The 21,871-nt window shown below is 33.1% G+C and overlaps 1 long non-coding RNA gene across 1 annotated transcript; it reads right to left on the bottom strand.

Annotated features, from left to right (window-relative positions):
- Positions 1 to 11,437: 11,437 nt before the first annotated feature.
- On the bottom strand, positions 11,438 to 16,383 carry LOC132616074 (uncharacterized). The gene is made up of 7 exons (XR_009572976.1): positions 16,192 to 16,383; positions 14,917 to 15,064; positions 14,763 to 14,820; positions 14,376 to 14,514; positions 14,154 to 14,273; positions 13,159 to 14,028; positions 11,438 to 12,372 (listed from the first exon to the last, which is right to left on the bottom strand). It is a non-coding gene; the product is annotated as an uncharacterized LOC132616074 (long non-coding RNA).
- Positions 16,384 to 21,871: the final 5,488 nt, after the last annotated feature.

The raw sequence follows: 21,871 nt of genomic DNA, 5'->3' as shown, positions 1-21,871 counted from the left end.
AGCCACCTAGCCACAACAATTTAGTCTGAAAACTAGTTATAGTATTAGCTGATTAAACCAAAAAATCCTACTAATATTATCCCTTCACCCCATTTCTTCAAACTACATCATTCGTGATTCCTCCTTGATTACATTTAAATCTCCCACTAAAATCATCAGCGATTGATAAAACACACAAAAAATACTCGACGAAACCAAAATAAATAATATTGAAATCGTGCGTTGACTGATCGCATTCCCATATGATTCAATTCCAAAATTCGAAAAAAGCATGGCAAAAATCAACTACATTATAAAGCTCTTTTTGATGGAATAAATTAAGGTTACTTTTTCACAATATACAACTTTATACCTTCGGAGTAAATGATATATCAATCTTATATAAAAGTATATAATAATGTATATGAGCTGTTTATATATAAGAAAATTTAATTGTATATAACATTTTTCCAATTGTATTATCACTTCTGTTTCATCCAAGATACCCCCAGCATGATGGAATCATTACAAACATGGGCTATTTTGGGTAATTATTTTTTCTAAATATTCATAGAGTGTGTTTTTTTTTTTTTTTTTTGGGTAAACTGTGAAAAACTTACCAAAAAAAAAAAACCTAAAGAGCACCAAACTCCCAGTACCACATTCTAGCAAGAGTGCACAGGAGAGAAAGGCCTCAAGCAAAAACATCAGAATCTAATTACAAAGTGCTTGTATGTATCTTTGACACCTATGAGCTCTCCCACTAGTTTGAATAAGGGTAAACCTCTCTACAATTTCCTTTTTAATCTGCACTACTACTATGTCTCTTTGTACAGTGGTATGTTTAAAAAAGTTTCCAATTCCTAGCCTTCCAGGTATGGTATATGACAACACTCCAAATAGCAGCCATAATCTCCTTTTTGAAAGGATTCCAATGCTTTGCCTTGATCCTCTCCAATACTTGTTTAACTTGCTATCTGCACATTAGCCTATTTCAACACATCTGAACTCACTTGTTTAAACCAGTTGCATTCAGCAAATATATGTTTTATGGTTTCTGGCATCTGACTATCACATAAACAGCAGGTGCTATCATTCACTGGTATATGTTTATGCTAGCTAGTCTCTCCTTAGTCAAGAGCCTCCTCTGCACAGCTAACCATAAGATAAATCTGTGTTTAGGTTGAGCAACAACAAACCTCACTAATTCTGAGATACTCCATCTCCTATGGTGTCCAAGTATATGGTTGTAGCTACTAGTAATAGAGTACTAAACAACATGGGTGAGCCTGTATCTGCCCCGAGTATACCAAGTGATCATGTTTTCCTTCAACCAATTCAGTTTTCTCCAATACCAGCTGTTGTCAGCTGGAGCTTTATGGCCCTAAATGTCTTTTTCAGTCTTTATATAAATACCATGCACCCATTTCACCCATAAAGAGTCCTGCTTTTCAGTCAGTTGCCATAGTAATTTTCCAACAGCAGCAATATTCCAGTTCTTACAACCCTTCACATTCAAGCCACCAGCCTTCTTTGGACAACATACCTTGTCCCATGCCACAAGAGAATTTTTTTACTTATCCTCAGTTTTACCCCAGAGATACTCCCTACAAATTTTATTTATTCCCTCCGTTCACTTTTACTTGTTCATGTTAACTTATCGAGAGAAAGAAATTTTTGTTCTTATTATTAGTTTTACCCTTCACATTAATTACTCATTTTCAAATCATTTTCCCAGACTATTGAGACTTACACCAATAAATGTGAATATTATGGTAAAATATATACTCCATATTACTTGCTACTTTCCCTTTTGCACGCTCCTTAAGAAATCATAAATAAAAAAATGTATTTTACTATCTTACCTCTATCTCTCTCAAATAAATACATTCTAATCAAAATTGACTATTTTCAAGAATATTTATTACTAGGGGTAAGATGGGAAAGATTTAATTAATTTTATCTTAGTTTTGTAAATGAACAAGTAATTTGGACATATATTTTTAGTAATCTGGCCAAGTAATATGGGACGGAGAGGGTAAGATGAGAAAAATTTAGTTAATTTTATCTTGATTTTGTAAATAAATAAGTAATTTGGACATATATTTTTAGTAATGTGGCCAAGTAACTAATAGAGGCGGATTCAAGATTCTAATCGTGATTTCGTTATATTTTTAAAATTTTGAATTCAAAATTTAATACGTATTCAGATGAATCAGTAATTAATTCAAAATTTAATACGTATTCAGATGAAATCAATAATTATACTCTCCATCCACCTATACAATGTATCAAACCCTTCACAGTCTAATCCTCAACGTTATAAAACCATGTTGCTACAAGTTATAGGATTTGACTAGGGCTGGGCATAAATACAGAAAACCAAAAAATCGAACCGAATCGAACCGAAACTTCAACAAACCGAACCGAACCAACCTAGTTTGGTTCGGTGTTTGGTGTCCACCTTCAAAAAACCGAAACCGAAATAGCCGAACCGAAGTTTGATAAAACCGAACCGAAAAATCGAACACACACCGAAATTTAATACATTACCCAAAAAAATTAAAATAGTCCCGGCCCATTAAGTTTAAAGCCAAAAAAACTCAATTGTAACAAGCCCTCTTTTGCATTTGTATCCCTAATTTTATACTTCAGTTGAGAAAATCAAATATGTTAAGGAAGACAACTAGGATGTGTCTTTAGGATTAATGTATGTTCTTTATGTGTTTTCTTAATTATTCTTACGGTATGTATATAACACCTAGTAATCCTATATCATGGTTATAGTTTTCTATTCTTGTATATCATGTTTATTTGATTTTGATTTCAATTTATCAGTTTTATGTTTTATTGCTTTTGAGAATATGAATTAGTGTCAAGGGAATCCCTTCTAATATCATATAAAAAAAAAACTGAATTGAAAAAATCGAAACCGAACCGAACCGAACTTTAAAAAATCGAAACCGAAAGAACCGAACTAGTTTGGTTCGGTGTTTGGTGTCCACCTTCAAAAAACCGAACCCGAAATAGCCAAACCGAAATTTGATAAAACCGAACCGAAAACCGAATGCCCACCCCTAGATTTGACTAAAGCATTTAATTATTCAGGAAATTGATGGGACTAAACACATTCATTCCTCGTACATTAAGGTATTCAAATGTTATTGAAATCATGTTTAATAGCTAGGAAGTTTGAGTTCTTTAGCTCCCCGCTTTCTCATTAATTTCGCGTATTTGACTATTTCATTTAATATTTGCCGCCTACCATCAATATAGATACCAAGTATTAGCAGAGGCGGATCTAGAATTTAAATTGTAGGGATTCAACATCTTAAATTTTTAGCACTAACCCATTATATTTCTAAAGTTATGAGTTTAAATTTACTATTTATTGTAATTTTAGTAAATTTTTACATATAAATTTATATCTCGCATCAAAAGTTTAATTGAACCCCAACTTATAGAGCCCCATCCGCCTCGGAGTATTAGAGAAATTAAATACACTTAGTCCCTTATCGCTTGTATAGGGATTTCCAAAAAAATTGTTGGGAGCGCTGCCCCCTAAATAGACATAATGCGCGATTCAAATTTAGTCAGAATCCAATGCGAGTAGCTAATATCGATTGAAAAAACAAATGCCAAAGTCTTCGAAGCTAAATCGTCAATGACTCAACGTACGAAACCGTGTTACCAAGACCAAACCATTTGATTATTCGAGGAAAGTGATGGAACTACTCGGAGAATTTTTTTAATTATTCGGGTACATTGTTCAACAAACAGTACTTTTCCTGTCATAATTTTATTTTTGATTTTGATGTTGAATTTTGAGTTGCTTTAATTTCATTCGGCCAGAATATCAATTTGATGACATGTTTGAGATAATCCAAAAAATAGAGCGAGCTCAATATACTATGTAGTTGAATTTGGATAATCTATATATTCTTAAGTCCTTTTTTTTTTTTTTTGGGACTAAACACAGAGTTTATATGGCATGAGACACTTAACTACCTAATGACCCTATTTAGTGGAGAGAAAAAAAAAAAGCAATTTAAGAAAGAATGTCACATAAATTGGGACAGATGATACATTACTTGTATATCATAGTAAATCCTTAGTAAACTTATTTTCGCAATAAAGATTGTAGGATTTCTCCATATGCCTTTCTTCTCTAGGCGGATTTAGTGTACAATATATAGGTTCATGGAATATGAATAACTTTTATCTAAATTTTATTTATATAAGGACAGCTCGGTGCACTAAGCTCTCGCTATGTGTGGGGTCTAGGAAAGGGCTTGACCAGGAGGGTATATAAAGAAATAATTTACTAAATAACTATAAATGTTTTAGTATAAACCCAATTATTATTACGTATATATTTACTTAATAACTCCAAATTCCACATCCGCCCATATATTGCTTTCTTCTCTTGAGATACCAAATTACCAATCATATATAACTGTCAGTTATTTTTTAGAGAACTCTTTACATTCATACACTTTGAGAAATTGAAACAATGAAGGGAGATATAATATCATGTCTACTAATAGCCTTACTCATCCACGAAGTAGTCCTGGTGGACAAATACTCCAACTTTATTTCAGTAGAAGGATCAAGGTCCCTACAACAATTTTCCTACAAGGAATTGGTGTTTTCTCTACTCAAGCCCGCTGGAGAGTTTAAAAGCTTAGACAGGAATAAGGACGGAGGTATACCAACACCGCCACCACCACAGCATAATTTAGGACATCGTTGGAAGCGTGACGTGCCACCAGGCCCACCACCACCACCAACGTTGTCGCCGCTGCTGCCAGCATCACCTCCACCAGCACTAGAACTAGCACCTCCGTCATCACCGCTGCCACTGCCACCACCACCAGCAAGCGGTCCATGAGCAGCGCCACGCGGGCCGCCACTATATATGTTGCCGCTACATACAACAATAACAACATACCCAGTGTGGTCCCATAAGTGGGATCTGAGGAGGGTAGAATGTAGGCTGACCTTACTTCTACCTTTTGTGCAAAAATCTATTATGTTTATGTTTGAACTATTATGATTATGTTTTTGTTTGTTTCTAAATATAAAAAAATGTGTTTGAACAAGAAAACAAAATTAAGTGATATAAACATTTTGTTTTCCAGTACGAATGGATCTACTATATATAATGCTCACTGTACGTAACTCAGGTTGAGACTTGAGAATTATGATGCATTTGTTTCAGCAGAGTAAGTTTTTTTTTTTTTTTTTTTTAAACTCAAACCTGCTACCCTCTACGTATGTTCACCTATTTAATTTTGATATATTTGTTTTCAGTTTCCTCCATTTCATTTATTTAATTTTGATATCTTAATGGTATTGTCCGACGCGATTATTCGAATAGCTCTATGCCATTTCATTTGTTAGTTCTCGTCTTTGTCTAATAAATGGAGTAAAAACAGCATAGCCAAAATGGTAGTCTCCATAAAATAGAAGTACCAATTAATTAGGATCTTTAAAATGAAAAGATATCGCAGTATGATTAAAATTTGGGAATCATATTAAAAATTGGATATTTTTACTGCGAAAAATCATAATAACAGTTATGACACGAAAGATACTGATACTATAGATCACGCAAAGGAAATGACTCTAATAAGCTAGTCATAACAATCAGATATTTCGACAAGGTATAACCTAAGGCTTTAATTTATGCGTGTGTATTATCTCATAAATAGATATTTTGGCTAAATTGCCCGTAAAATAAGTCATACCGATCCGCAGGAAGAGAGACAATTAACTTGGTGATTGAAACTCGATGAATAGCATTAGTTATATTTTACTCTTCTATTTAAGGATATAGGAGGTAGAAGCCATTATGACTTATGAGTATCATTTTGCACAGCCTGTTCATTTTTCACAAAAATTGCCATCGATCACATGAGCATAGTGCCTTGCCGTTGGAGGTCTGTCTTAAAAATTGTGCATAATAAGCATCAATAATTACGATTAAACGTAAACTTTAAAACGAGAATAAAACGTGTTCCATGAAATTATTGATTTCTTAATTATCTGCATCAGTTGCGAATAATTTTTTCTTTAGAGGACTCCCTCCCTCGAGTCATCTGTTGAAAGTTTGAATGTGCTGTTGAAACGAGATCCACAATCCAAAATTTAATTTTTCTTTTTAGAGGACCTACCTCTTGAAGGTTGATAGAGACTTCACTTCAACAAGCAGAATATTTGATAGAGGTGGATTCAAGATTCTAACTATAAATTCGTTACATTTTTGAAATTGAATTCAAAATTTATAAATATGTATTCAGATGAAATCAGTAATTACACTCTCCATCCGCAAATAGAGAGTATCAAACCCTTCGCAGTCTAGTCATCAACTTTATAAAACCGTGATGCTAAAAGTCATAGGACTAGACCAAAACATTTGATTATTCAGGAAATTAGGACTAAAGTTCCTCATTTCCTCGTTCGTCAAGGTATTCACATGTTACTGAAATCATGTGTAGTAGCAAGGAAGTTTTAAGTTCTTTAGCTTACCTCTTTCTCTTTTTTTTTTTTTTTTTTCAATAATAGTGATGTCCGGTTCAACTTCGCATATTTTGACTATTTCATTGAATGCTTGCTACCTATCACCAACACATGTACCAACCATTAGAAAGAAAGAAAAAAACACTTGTCTCTCATCAGTTGTATAAGGATTTCCAAAGGGATTCAACTCCATGATCCTTTGCCTTAATGTTTTAGATTGGATGCTTAGATTCTTTTACACCAGGTAACTCTATCCACCAAGACTTACGAAGATAGAAAGGAATCACTTGGTGCTTTTTTGTCTCTGTTTGGGAAGATTTGAACCCAACTCATTGACCACCACTTCCTTGGCTTTTATTTTGAAAACTATTTTAATATTTCTTCGTATAATATCGCTTAGAGTACATTATAAACTCTTGAAGGGTACTATTTTAGAATTTTTCAAGGGGAAATTTCAGAAATGTACAATTCACTGACTTACATTACAAAAATATAGTCCAAAGCTTACATTGCAAAAATGTAGCCCAAAAACACTTTTATACAATGTTATACGCGTATAAACAAAAACAAGTACATTATGTACATAGGTGTATGAAAGTTTATAATGTATAGGTATATACACTAAAATATATAATTATACAATATTATACACGAAAATACACACTTATACATAGATTTGGAGTGGTTTTTGAATAAAAACTGCAATTTTATACAAGACAGATACATTATGTATATAGGTGTATAAAAATGTATAATAGTGTATAAGAGGTGTGTATATAAGTGTATACACACCTCTTATACTCTATTATACAATATTATACACTATTATATGGAAAAATAACTCCAAACGGAAAAATAACTCCAACACCATCAACGATGGAGCAACAACAGATCTAAGTGGATTTTCCAATATCACGCCAACAACGAGATCATGCCGGAGCTCCGGCGAAAACCACCAGCCACACTTCCTTGCTTACCCCCACAGATCTGAGTGGATTTTCCGGTGAGTCGTGACAGAGAGAGTGAGGGAGAGGAGGCAGAGAGAGAGAGAGGAGGAGAGTGGGTCATTTTTTTTGTAAGATTTTAAAACGTGGGTCAATTTTAGTAGTATTGTTACCTTAATTAACCTAGATTGTAATTTTCACATTTTTCAAACTATTTTAGTATCATGCATCTTTGTACAATGCTGCCACACCTAGATTCCCAGTAAAATAATGGCAAGAAAAGAAATAGAAAAAGAAAGCTTTGCTTCATTATATGAATTTAAAAGCAATCATCTCTTTATACGATGAAATGAAACTAAATAAGATAAGAGTAGGGGCAGTTGACCAAAGGATCACTTTGAAAACTTATTTTGTCAAAAGGTCATAAGTTTAAAAAAAATTGGTGAAACAACCACCATTTATGCCGTCAGCATGCCAGACAGTTTTGCGTCAAATTCTAGCCTTAAAGTTTTAAAAACTACACTTTGTCCCCCAACCCTCAACATTTTAATTACACCAAAAAAAAAAAAAAAAAAAATATTTCCCTCCAAAAGCTCCCGATTTATCCACTTTTCAGATCTCCTTTCCGGTGAAATTTTCATAGGAAAATCAGTCCCCAGCGACTTAGTATGGCGTCGATTGCAGTCATAGACCATAGCATAGTCTATTATAGATTTATTATGGCGTCGATTGCAGTCATAAACCATAGCAGTAGTCTATTATAGATTTATTATGGCGTCGATTGCAGAATATGTTATAGTAAATGATGATTACATGGGTGAATGGGAGGAGACCTCAAAATGTTGGAATTGGTTTTCTATGAGCAAGATGACAGGATGATCCTAATAGTGATGACGAAGAGTGTACGGACAAAAAAAATAAAAAAATAAAACCACAAACCCCAAACCCCAGATTGCACAAATTTAAGGGATCGTGGATAGGTATACCATAAACCGACCGTCGTCAATAGCTAACAGTTATCATTTAGGCTCGACTTCACGCATGGTCAATAATTTTCGACAAGTTATGTATAGACAAGGACAATATTTGTCTAAAAAGCCACAAGTAAATAAAATAAAATAAATAAAAGGACATTCCACTATTTAAACATTATAATAACACTTTAATACACCATATGAGAGTCTCCATCCCTTGAACACACGATCAAAAGAGTTTTAGGACAAGTAATGGTACTTAAAAGGCTAATATTTATCTAAATAGTCATAAATAAATAATAAAAAAAAGACATACCACTATTTAAATATTATAACAACATTTTAATCCATCATGAGAGTCCCCATCCATTAAACACAAGATCAAAAGAGTTTTAGGACAAGTAATGGTACTTAAAAGGCCAATATTTGTCTAAAAGAGCCATAAACAAATAAAATAAAATAAAAAAGGACATAGCACTATTTAAAAATTATAATTATACTTTAATAAATCATATGAGGGTCCCCATCCATTGAATACATGATCAAAAGAGTATTACATAAGTAATGATACTTAAAAGGCCAATATTTATCTAAAAGGCCATAAATAAATAAAACGACATGCTACTATTTAAACATTATAATAACACTTTAACACATAATATGAGATTCTTCATTCATTGAACACGTGATCAAAACAATTTTAGGACAATGTTTAGGACAAGAATGATACTTAAAAGGCCAATATTTGTTTAAAAAAGTCATAATTAATAAAATAAAATAAAAAGAGGACATTTGACTATTTAAACATTATAATAACACTTTAATGAATCATATGAGAATCCTCATCCATTGAACACATTATCAAAAATATTTAGGACAAGTAATGACACTTAAAAGGCCAATATTTGTCTAAAAAATCAAAAATAAATAAAAAGACTTAATATTATTTAAACATTATTTGAACACTTTAATACATCATATGAGAGTCTTTATCCATTGAACACATGATCAAAAGAGTTTCAGGATAAGTAATAATAATCATAACACTACTATCCAATTAGTCTAATAACAAGTTATTGTTCTCAAAGCACAATCTTGTTTTAAGGATAACCATTACTTTTGCTTAAACTCTTCAGATCATGTGTCCAATGGATGGGAACTCTCATATGATATATTAAAGTATTATTATAATGTTTAAATAGTATCAAGTATTTTTATTTATTTATGACTTTTTAGACAAATATTGGCCTTTTAAGTACCATTACTTGTCCTAAAACTATTTTGATCATGTGTTCAATAGATGGGGACTCTCCTATGATGTATTAAAGTATTATTATAACGTTTAATATCCTTTTTTTATTTTATTTATTTATTTATGGCTTTTTTTAGAAAAATATTGTCTTTTAAGTACCATTACTTGTCCTAATTTTTTTTTGATCATGTGTTCAATGGATGGGGACTTTCATATGATGTATTAAAGTGTTATTATAATGTTTAAATAGTGGAATATCCTTTTATTTTATTTTATTTATTTATTTATGGATTTTTAGACAAATGTTATCCTTGGTCTATATAATATGTGGATAATTATTGACCATGGGTGAAGTCGAGCCTAAATGATAACTGTTAGCTATTGACGACGGTAGGTTTTATGGTATACCTATCCACAATCCCTTAGATTTTTGCAATTTGGGGTTTGGGGTTGGGGTTGGGGTTTGGGTTTTATTTTTTTTCCCCATTAGACTAGTGCAAATTCAGCATGCTTTTCATTCTAACGGTCACCTTTATTTCTCTGGTTTATCATCGACCAAAATGGTCTAAAATTGTCCTGATTAAGCAGTGAATTATTATAAATTAAGGCAGTTTATTTTCGGTTTGGCTTATAATTGACCCAGCATACCTGGCTTTATTTCGACTGACGAACCACATATTTCTTTACAACAGTAATAAAATAAAAATTCTTAAATTTACAACCTTAACAATACATCCTTCCCTATATAAAACCGACCCAAAGTTCAAACTCATCCATTGTCTTTTTTCTTGAACAAACTCCTCCATTGTCTCTTTTCTTGATTAAACTCCTCTATTACCTTTCTTGATCAAATTCCTTCATTCTCAGATACATAACCATCACTCTAAACTTTTTTTGTCTTTTGTCTAATCTCATTTTTTGGACTCATTCTTTATCGTAAGTAAATTTTGATGTGGGCTTATGTAATTGGTGTATATTGAATTGTAATAACTTTTTGTGGATATTTATTGCTCTTCACTTCCTTCGGTTCATATTATATGGTTAGCTTTTACATTTAATTCGAATAATTTTTTTATATATAATTGAGAAGGTATTGATAGTTTTCTAACAAAATTTCCTATAATTTAGATAAGTGAAATTTTACATAGCCAAAAAATCATATTAAGTTGGTACTATTTAACTAAGGTAATTTAGTAAAACGCTTCTTACTTTCTAGCACAAGCTAATACACCATATAATATGGACATAAAGGATTATTAAATTACCCTTTGCAGTATTTGTTATCACTACTAAAAAAACAGCGTTTAGTGACAGACGTATTCCGTCACTAATCAGCATATATCTGTTGCTAAACATGTGTTGCGACGGATTAGCGACGGAATGTCGTCTGTTGCGATTTTGCGCGTTGCTAACCTATTAGCGACGGAAAAATGAAATCCGTAGCAAAATTAGCGACAGAGTAGCGACGTATGAAATCCGTTCCACATTATAGCAACGGATTATTTTGTTGCTATTGTTATGAATTCCGTGACTAATTTCATATTTCATTTCGTCGTTTTAGTAAATTAGCGACGAAAACCATTGTCGCTAATCCGTCGCAAAATATTTGAATTATTTGTGCCTGCATTTAGTGACAATACAATGTTTGTCGCAGTCTGTAGCCTACTGTTTTCCCTCTAGCAACAACCAAAATCCGTCGCAAATATGTCACAAATATTTTTCTTCCGATTTTTTTTTTAATTTTAAATACACCTGTTGAAACATACTAAATACAAAGTAATAAATACCCTTAAAAATAACTGACATTCACATAAAATAATATTTATAAAAAAGATTCAAAATAGATAGCGAAATCCTAATCGTTAAGTCCAAAACACCGACAACACCAAGCTGTCAACTACCAAAAGAACCCACACATCCATCAAGTATTGTTAGTGCATAATTTTGTTCTTTCCAACAAAAAGCAGATAACTTTGTGCTTGAGATCCAAGACCATATATTCTTCTCTTCCTTGTTCCCCCAGCAGCTTCGTAATATGCTTCACATTGATCAATATCAGACTGAGATCAACATCATTGCCCTTGGCATCCTGCAAAAATTAAAAGAGCTTTAGCCATCCGATATCTTATCACGGTTACAGCTTAAGCCATATAATCCTGAGAAAGAACTACTCTCAATCAATAATGTTTCATTACTTATCAACATCAAAACAGACTTGAAACCAAAACTTTAGATTATAAAGAAACTAAAACAAGCCCCACAAAATGCATATATCACAAGTTAATTGGCTGTTAACACTAAGCTAATACCATATACCACAAGTTAATTGGCTGCTAGCACTAAGCTAATACCATATACCACAAGTTTACACCTTCTGCTCATGTTTTCCTTTCTGTTTTACTGATAAGTTTAATCAATTGCATTAATAACACTTAGATGGTTGAAAAATGTATACAATACACTATGCTTGTGTTGTTCAACCACATCCATTTTAGCAAAATATTCCAACTATCTACACGTCATAGCTAGAACCCTTTACACCAAAACTATAAGTAACATGGAGAAAAGTATCCAAATGCTCAAGTATAAGAAAGGTATGATCTGCTCATAGGATTATAGGATTAATGCTCCCAAGCAAACTTGAATAACTTAGCTTGCTAGTGTTTTTTGCGTCCTTTAGTATGCAATCAGGGGGTTGCCCCTGCATAAAAATTTAAATTGTATTCAATGGGAGAAATTACTAGCTTAAAACACTAATACAGGCAGAACTTAAAAAAGAAGAAGGCAAAAGGAACCAAAGCACATGCATGTATCTGAAGAATTAGTTGGCCATACAGCAATCCATAAAGAAACACAATGCAAAACACATGAGAGATGTGAACAAAGATTTAATAATTGTAAGGGAAGTGTAACTGAAATTTTAGTGCCAATGGGCATGAAGTAAGTAGAATTATTCTACATTCACATCACATGTATTATTTTATAGCACAACAGTTCCAATACCAAGATATGTAGGAGCTTAATTCATCAGATGCAATGGCCAAATCACAAATACAACAGCAGCCCATAAAATGTAGCAGCACATGTCGTTCACTATTAGGCCAAAATGCTATGGCAAAAACCAAACAACCATTTAATCTCAATTCATTACCGATCATAGAAGCCAACTGTAGGTAATGGCCAAGCAGCAAAATTCAGAACTGCACAACCATTACACCTTAGTTCTCAAAATAGAAACCAAGTGCAGCAATATGTTCTCAGTGCAACAACACTCAAAATTATCTCAAGGTTGTCCCAACAATGAATTTAAAAGTGCCACAACAGCCTTTAAGACAGTACACCTTGACAAGGAGATGTAACAACATAGCACCCTTGATCCTAACAGTGTTTTATACAACAGAATGTGGCAACTACTGCCTGCCCATTTAACACTGATAAGGCTCCAATTGCAGTAACGGTTAACAAAAAATATGCAGTAATAGCTTACCTGAAGTTCAGCAGCCAAATGATCCAAAATGCAGCAGTTTCTTACCAACAAACCCAACTCCAAATGTGGCTCGAAAAACCAACAGCAGGCAGCAGTCACTCCATTTCAAGTTTAGCAGCAAATTAGGGATTTCGATAAGCCCCCAAGTTATGCAAAACGTAACTTCTTAGAATAATGGTTTTACATATACAAAGACTCAAACGAAGTAGCCAATTTACATTGCAATTTTCCTACTAAAACGTATTTCTTATTCCAAGCAAATCATTCTTATAGACAAATTAATAAACAGTAATTGAAAACCATGAAACGACATTGGTAATTCATAGATTGTATTCAGCCATCTTTATCGGCATTCAAGTTCAAAGGAAACGAACATGATCAACACCTATATATTAGAAAGTTAAGAATAAACCTGCTCATTTGTCAACGTCAAGAATATACGTTTCTGCATGGGATAGCACTTCTCAATAATTTGAAGATCTTGTGATCCTCCAAAGGAACTATTGGAGATATGGTGAGATATGGTTTATCACTACAGAGATGGAGAAAAGTTCTATCACGTAACTTCTTAGAATAATGGTTTTACATATACAAAGACTCAATCGAAGTAGCCAATTTACATTGCAATTTTCCTACTAAAACGTATTTCTTATTGCAAGCAAATCATTCTTATAGACAAGTTAATAAACAGTAATTGAAAACCATGAAACAACATTGGTAATTCATAGATTGTATTCAGCCATCTTTATCGGCATTCAAGTTCAAAGGAAACGAACACGATCAACACCTATAGACATGTATTCTAAGGCATAATGCATACCTTTATTAATACCTTTAACAGAGATTCTAAACTCCGAAGAATCTATATTTCTATCATGCCATATTCAATAAGTCAGTAATTAAGTCCTAAAACATAGTACTCAAGCATCGCGCCACAACACAAACCAATATTATGTGTTCTCTATGAAGATCAAAGGAGAAGTTAAAAATCTGACCTTTTCAGACTTAAAGAAAGCGGTGATATCTTATCACTTTTCAGTTATGAAATCCACCTTAGCATCGCGAACTTAAGAAAAATACTGACAAACAGAAAAATAACTCGAGCTACAATGAGTCTGCATTTAAAACTCGTCATTATTCAATTGTTCGATGGAGGAACCATGGAGACAAAAAGAACTAGTAAAAGGAAAAAGCTGCAAAATTTACAAGTCTCTAACCAAATTAAGCTTGGACTTGTTGACATATTTCCTTAATGTTTCAGCTCCATCTGACATGTGATTCATCTTTTTGAAATTTGGCAAAGGCGGAGAGATGGACTGGAATTCCAAAGTTTAACTCAACCACGAAACATTTCACCTTAAAAAAAAGAGTAAAATCAGAAACTTTTTAGTTATTCAGAAAGTTATAAAAAGGAAGAAGAAGAAACATGCAGAATCTTCTCATGCTTTAAAAGAAAGAAAAAGTGGAAAGGAATTAACTTATAATTTACAAAAGAAAGCAACAAGTGACCCACACTGGGCTCCAATTAACACAAAACTAATCCAATAAGATAACAAACATAAGCAAGTCAGATATTTCCAAATTCAATTCACCAAAATACAAACCTGAACGAAGTTTCCGAGGAACAGAATCATGATCAACTCCATTACACTCATCAAAAAACTACAAAATTTAAATGGGTTATGAATAAACAAACCAAACACCATATCCAATATTTTCCAATTATAGATATACACTAATTGAGCTAAAATTTCCAACCTTTTTGGGAAACTTAAACCGCTTTCGAACAGAAACATTGGGATTCATCTCATCAATGTTGTTCATACTAGATTATACTTCACCAGCAACACTCAAGTTCGCTTCCTTTTCTTCGCAGTTATGACATTTTCATTTCCTCCTTTGCAATCTAAGCGTTCAAAGCAAAACCCAGTAATATTATTATAGAATTTGGAGAAAACAGAACTTACAAGAAAATGAAAAAACAAAATTTGCCCCCTATTCTTCAATTTCTTTGCAATTATGACATTTTATCCATTACAATCAAAACCCAGTAATATCATCAGAGAATTTAGAGAAAACAGAACTTACAAGAAACTCAAAACAAAAAGAAGGATAAATAACTATAACAGATAACTAAAAATGTAGAAAAGGAGGAATACAAGATGACACGCGTTACTCAACCTTGCAAACACCAAAATTAATCCACACATATATGGATGAATAAGAATAAGAATATTTTGCAGAAACAGACAAGAAAAACATTAATGAGGTTTTGTTATTTAGTAACCGTTAAATTTAATACGAAGAAGACGAAACAACGAGTTAAAACAAACAAAAAAAATCATATTCATCAAATTCACTTTCACCCTTATAGCATTACCAATTCCACCAAAACAAAAAATCTCCCGTCTTTTTTCTTGTCCATTTCTGGGGAAAAAAAAGTATCTCCACCAACATTAAATTGAAAAAAAAAAAAAACTTTCCAGACCCAAATTTTTTACAACAACCACAAGTGGGTACTATTTCTGATAGACCATCGGCTGAAAAGAAATGTAAATGACACAAGAAAGGGTCCAATATTTTTCTATTCTACAAAAAAAACTAGCAAGTGAAATAAAGCAACTACTAACTTCTATAGTCAAAAGATAACCAAATCATGGTACATATTCGATATAGGAACATATTCACATCCATCTAGCAAGTGAAATAGAGAAACTACTAACTTCTATAGTCATGATTTTCAGAGAACACATAATTTAATCTAAATTCTATAACACATCAGGACACGAAATACATACAAAAAATAAGACATGAAAAGCAAACATGAATAAGTATCTAATCTCGATGTTAAAAAAATCAGTTAATTGAAACCCTTAAGTCATCAACCACAATCGCAACCTCCAACTTCGAGAAGCGATAAAATGAAAATCAAATTCGAGAATCACATAAAAGTCCACAATACATAAATTCCCACGGATACAATTAACAAAAGAAAAACCTAAAATTTTAGCAAATCAACCTCAAATACTCTACCTGATGAATTAAATAGAAGTCGATTTTGAGAAACAACAACAACAGGTGGTTAAATCAACAAAGGAGTGAACCCCAAACCTTAAATCAAAAGAGAGAGAAAGGGAAAAGGCCGTGGACGGCGACGACGATGGAAAATTGGCAATGTAGACGACGCTCTCTCTCTCTCTCTATCTATCTGTGTTGTGTTGGGTGTGTTTGAAGTGAGAGGAAATAAATGAGTGCCCTAGCATATATCTTTTTTTTAATATTTAACGACGGATTAGCGACGGATTTTATATTCCGTCGCTAAATAATATATTGACTTCTTTTAATAATTAATATTGTAACGAATTTTTCTGTTGCTATGAATATATATTTTTTGGAGAAAAATTGAAAGGTCTGGTGATGGATTTTCCGTTGCTGAATCTGTCACTACATAAAATTAAAATTTGTCGCGCCTCTTCTGTTGCTAAATCTGTAGTGAAATTTAAGGCGCCAAAATTTCGCGCTAATAATTAGTGACGAAATTCAGTTTTCGTTGCTAGTCCGTCGCTATATAATGAGATAAAATTTTAGTTGCTTTTCTTGCGACAAAATGAGCATTCCGTAGCTAGTCCGTCGTTAATTAGCAACAGAATATGGTCTGTCGCTAATGTTCCGTCACTAAACGCTGATTTTTTAGTAGTGTATCATACATATTATGTAGTAAAATTTAGGCAATTATGGAGCCATATTGTCGTTTTCAACTAGAGCATTTATTAGATCTTACTAATTATTCTTGCCTCTATTTTAATTTATGTGACACTTTTTATTTCGCCAGAGTATTTGGCTGTATGAAGCTAAATTGAATTAGATCAACTTAACATTTTAAATTAAATTTAGATATTATAAATACAAAAAGTACTATAAATTGCAACATTAACTTAGAAGAAATAGTTTTAAGCATAAACTATATATGGAGAACTAAATTGATTCTTGACGTTCATTTAATGAATTTAATTTCCCCCCTTAATTTCATCTAATACTAAGCTTAAATCACTGTATTTAGCTAGCTAGCATAAACTCTTGTCAAATGAAATATTATGAGTGAAATTAAAACTTAATAATACCAAAAAAAAAAAAAAAACTCTATCTATAAATACAAAATTTATATGCTCACAAATTCATAAAAATGTCAATATTTTTCAATTTTATGATTTCCACCGAGTTGTATTATTTTACATAATTTATATTATGTTACCTTACAGAATGGCGAGACGCCTTTCCCTTTGGTATTTAATGATTTTTCTGCTAAACTTCCTTCCTCTTAATTAATTTTTGTTTAAAAATTATCTAATAAGTTGACTAAAGAACATTAACAATAATAAAGACTTGTCAATACATATTTAACATGCTAGTAAACTGTTAATTATGCAATAAGAAAATATATGACTACTTTTATATTTTGGGTTTGGGCCCGAGCTTAGCGCGGACCTCAGATAACCATATATATATATATATATATATATATATATATATATATGAACATGGTAACATGACCAACAAATTAAAGCCTCAAATAGACAAGAGATTGATCAATATGGAGGTGGTGGTATAGAAACAATTGGACTAGTTGTTTCACATGGTAACATGACCAACAAATTAAAGCCTCAAATAGACAAGAGATTGATCAATATGGAGGTGGTGGTATAGAAACAATTGGACTAGTTGTTTCACATGGTAACATGACCAACAAATTAAAGCCTCAAATAGACAAGAGATTGATCAATATGGAGGTGGTGGTATAGAAACAATTGGACTAGTTGTTTCCGCGGGCCTCCATGTTGATGGAGGCCGCCGAGGCCGTACTCTCGTCGGGTAGAAACAGCCAGTGGCCACATTCCTATAAATAAACAGGTTTTCTCTGTAAGGCTATTCTGAAAATGGCCACTTCTTGTATAATAAGTAAAGCAATGATACAAGTTATATTCATCTTCATTTCTTTAGTTTGGGACCTGTTTCTTATTGCTGGGGGTTTTGGGAATATGGATTATATACTTCCTGCGTTCCAAAAAGATTATCTTACTTTCCTTATTAGTTTGTCCCAAAAAGATTGACACATTTCTATATTTAAAAGTAATTTAACTTATCAGATGATTTACAGCCACATAAATATCTAAGGCTTATTTCGAACCACACATTTCAAATCTTCTTTTATTTCATAAACTTCGTGTCAAATCAAACTAAGACAATCATTCTGAGACAGAGGGAGTAGTACCTAACTCTTTTTCATTGGTAAGATTTTATAGTGTGTATGTCTTGTCAGGAGACATTTGACTATTCAAAAATGTTGCAAGCACAAACGTCTAGGAAATTGGAAGCCAATTCAGACGACGTTGGCAAGATGCATGTAACGTAATGCTAGTTAGGTTAGGATTGCACTTGCCATAGTGAAGCTAGCCAAAAAGCAAGTCGGGTAGGCCAGTGATAGTACAAGGAAGCTAACACTAGACATTGTCTTATTGTCCTTTGGAAATTATCTAAATCGGGCAGATCAAACATTTCCTCATCCTGCTCAAGCAGATGCTGAACCTCATTATTTAGTAGCTCTCCGAAGTCAGAGAGATAGGTGGGGCGAAGCCGATGATGGCGAGTCGGCTCCTATGCTATTAGATATGTCCTGCCTGGTCCTCCTCCCCCAGCATGGTGGAGGAGGTTCCGTAGCACGTCATGAGCACTGGGCTGATCAGGGACGGTTGTCATGAATTTCTGAAAATGACTTATCAATTACCAACCTCCTTGAATTAGCTAGTCCTTAATTTCCCTTATCAATTTCGTCAATGTTTAGCTTCATAGGAATTCTCATTTTCTTTCGAAGAAATTAACATGACATGACACTTGGGAGTTTTACTTTTCTATCACGAACTGTCAATGGCAAGGCAATTTCTTCTGGTCTGGAAATCTTGCACGAGATGATCAAATCATGACTTTCTAAAATGTAGCAAGAGATTAATTGTGCGACTCATTAATGAAATTTTTTCATATGACTAGTTACATTTAAATAAAAGAAATTAATTGTACAAATATTCTTGGTGAATTTAATTTGTTGTTGAAATTAGAACCTCAACCCCATCTTTAGAAGACTTTTTTTTTCCAGGCACCTACCACTTTAAGGACTGATGAGAATTTCAATTTCAAGAAGCAGAATGCTAATTCACCGCCATATCGGCATCTGCAAATTAAAACCGTGTTGCTAAAAGTCATTGTACTAGATTAGATTTTACCGATCTCATGTGTTATATTTTACCAACATTCTACGAGAGGAAATATATAATTGAAATAGAATTATAATGTGCCATAAAATCAAACAGATAAAAGCTCAATCCCGGACTTATTTAATACTCCATCTGTTTCAATTTATGTGAATCTATTTTGGGAGTTTACGAGGTGGTACTTTGACCAAGTTTTCCTTCCATCATTTCTAAATTATTTAAATTATAAATTATAATGACTTATCGTATTTTTAATGTAGTTTCTAAATATATAAAATTTATTTTTACAAATTTGAAAAATCTATGTCAAAACTTATGGTCAAAGTTATAAAATTTGATCCTCACACTCCGAAAAGGTTCACATAAATTGAAACGGAGAGAGTATTTTTATGATAAAACAATGAGAATCCTTTTCCTCTTCATTCTTGGAGCTCACGTAACTTATCTTGGCGAAGTACTTGGGATTCAGTTTGTTGAATTTAAAGTCTCTTTATCAATCCTTCAAGAGGTCGGTCCCCTTAAAAAACAAAGATTATTTTCTGTACAGGTCTCAACTATCAATTGAAGGAAAATTATTCACCACTAATGTGAATAAAAGATCAATAAATTCATAACACACGTCACTTTTATGAATTACATGTGAATGGAGACTTTGATCTTTCGTAACACATGGAGGTGAAGGGCAAAGAAAAGTTATTACCTGCGGAACATTGGCATTTGATGGACTGTTAAGGATATTATTAGTATAGAGACTATTAATATCCCTCTATCCCATATTAGTTGTCATGTTTTCCTTTTCCATATACACGTCTCTTAAGAAATCATAAATAAAAATTAATTTTGTAAAATAACAAGTATTTTGAGACAAATATTTTTAGTAACGTTGACCAGTAATACGGGACGGAGGAAGTACAAGGAGATGAAAATTGGTAAGTACGTTGTGGAATTTCTCATGAATTTTCTTTGTTGTTTCTTCTATCATTGTTTTTGACACATTCAAGGCCTCCTAGTATGCAAGACCTGAATTATAAATTCTGACGAATCAAATAGAGTTATAACCCCATTCCAAAACCTCAAGCAATAATAAGCCTCTTTAAGAAAACACAGAGAAAATGAAGATGATAATTTGTATCTTAGCATTACTTTGTATACAAGAAGTGGCCATATTCCAGAATAGCTATTTAGACGAAACCTGTTTAGGTATAGGAAAGTGGCCACTGGTTGTTTCAGCTTTGCGACCTTCTGAGCCTCCTCCACCACCACCGAAGCCCGGGACGATAATTAGTCCACTTTTATTGGTTCCTGCTCCTAAGGATCGGCACAGAATTAGGCCAGGAGTATTTCCACCACTTCCATATTGATCATGTTCATGCTTTTAGTACTCCAGCGATCGAACACCCTTTGTGAGTAGTTTGCATACAACATAAATATAGTCCAATAATTGGCCATCAGAACGCCAGCAAAGTTTCCTTTTTGTATTTGTTATCAACCATGGTATATTATGTAATGAGATGATTGCATTGGCTATGTTATTGTTATTTTTTTTATAGAGATACACGAAAATAAATTCATATTTATCATAACTAGTATAGTATACCGGGGTCCTCGGCCAGAACGTACCACATCGTACAAGGTTCCCTGCATGTGGCTTGTCTGTCCGAGGCACTGCTCACAATGCTATTCCACTTTAAAACAACAGCAACAATAACTTTATAGCACATATACAACAATAAATCCCGGAAAATGAGGAGTTACGGTATTCTAATTTCTTTCACACAAACCCTAGTCATCAATGTCCCCATCCACTCACCGGCCACCGCCGCAACTCCACCACCAACCTCTTCTCCACCGCTTATCACTGCCGACTGTCGTTGCTCCGTACAATCATCGGAGCTTTGCCGGAAAATCAAATGATGTTATCCGTCAATCTTTTTAATTCCTTCATTTGGAATTTCATTTTTTGCCCGATTTTTGTCTCATGGCTTTCACTTCTTCTCCTCTCCCATGTACATATGTATATCATTGTATGATATATGTACGTCAATGTACACACTTGAAATACGCATGACACACAGTGTTATATACTGATATGCGTGACATATACAACATATAAATATACACGCTTGTATGTCGTCGTTTGTACTTGAATATCGTATGTATGCCACGGTATGTACAGATTAGAGGCTTTGTCAATTTTTTTTTGAGATCAACTGTATAGCTAGGAAGAGTGAGTTCTTTATAGCTCGACGGTTTCTCCTTACTTTGTCCAGTCAACTTGCACGTATTTTGACTATATTATTGGATACATGCTATCTATCACCGACATAGATATGAGAGGTACACATGTTCTTTGTCGGTTTTATACGGATTTGCAAGGGGATTTACATGTGAGAGTTATTATTGCTATTCTAGTCAATTCTATGTTGGCAATGCAAAGCCAAAGTTTCTTT

Source organism: Lycium barbarum, chromosome 10 (genome assembly GCF_019175385.1).
Source record: "Lycium barbarum isolate Lr01 chromosome 10, ASM1917538v2, whole genome shotgun sequence".
In the NCBI taxonomy this organism is placed as follows: Eukaryota; Viridiplantae; Streptophyta; class Magnoliopsida; order Solanales; family Solanaceae; genus Lycium; species Lycium barbarum.
Note: the sequence above shows the minus strand (reverse complement) of the source record. Positions and strands in the feature narration are given on the sequence as shown.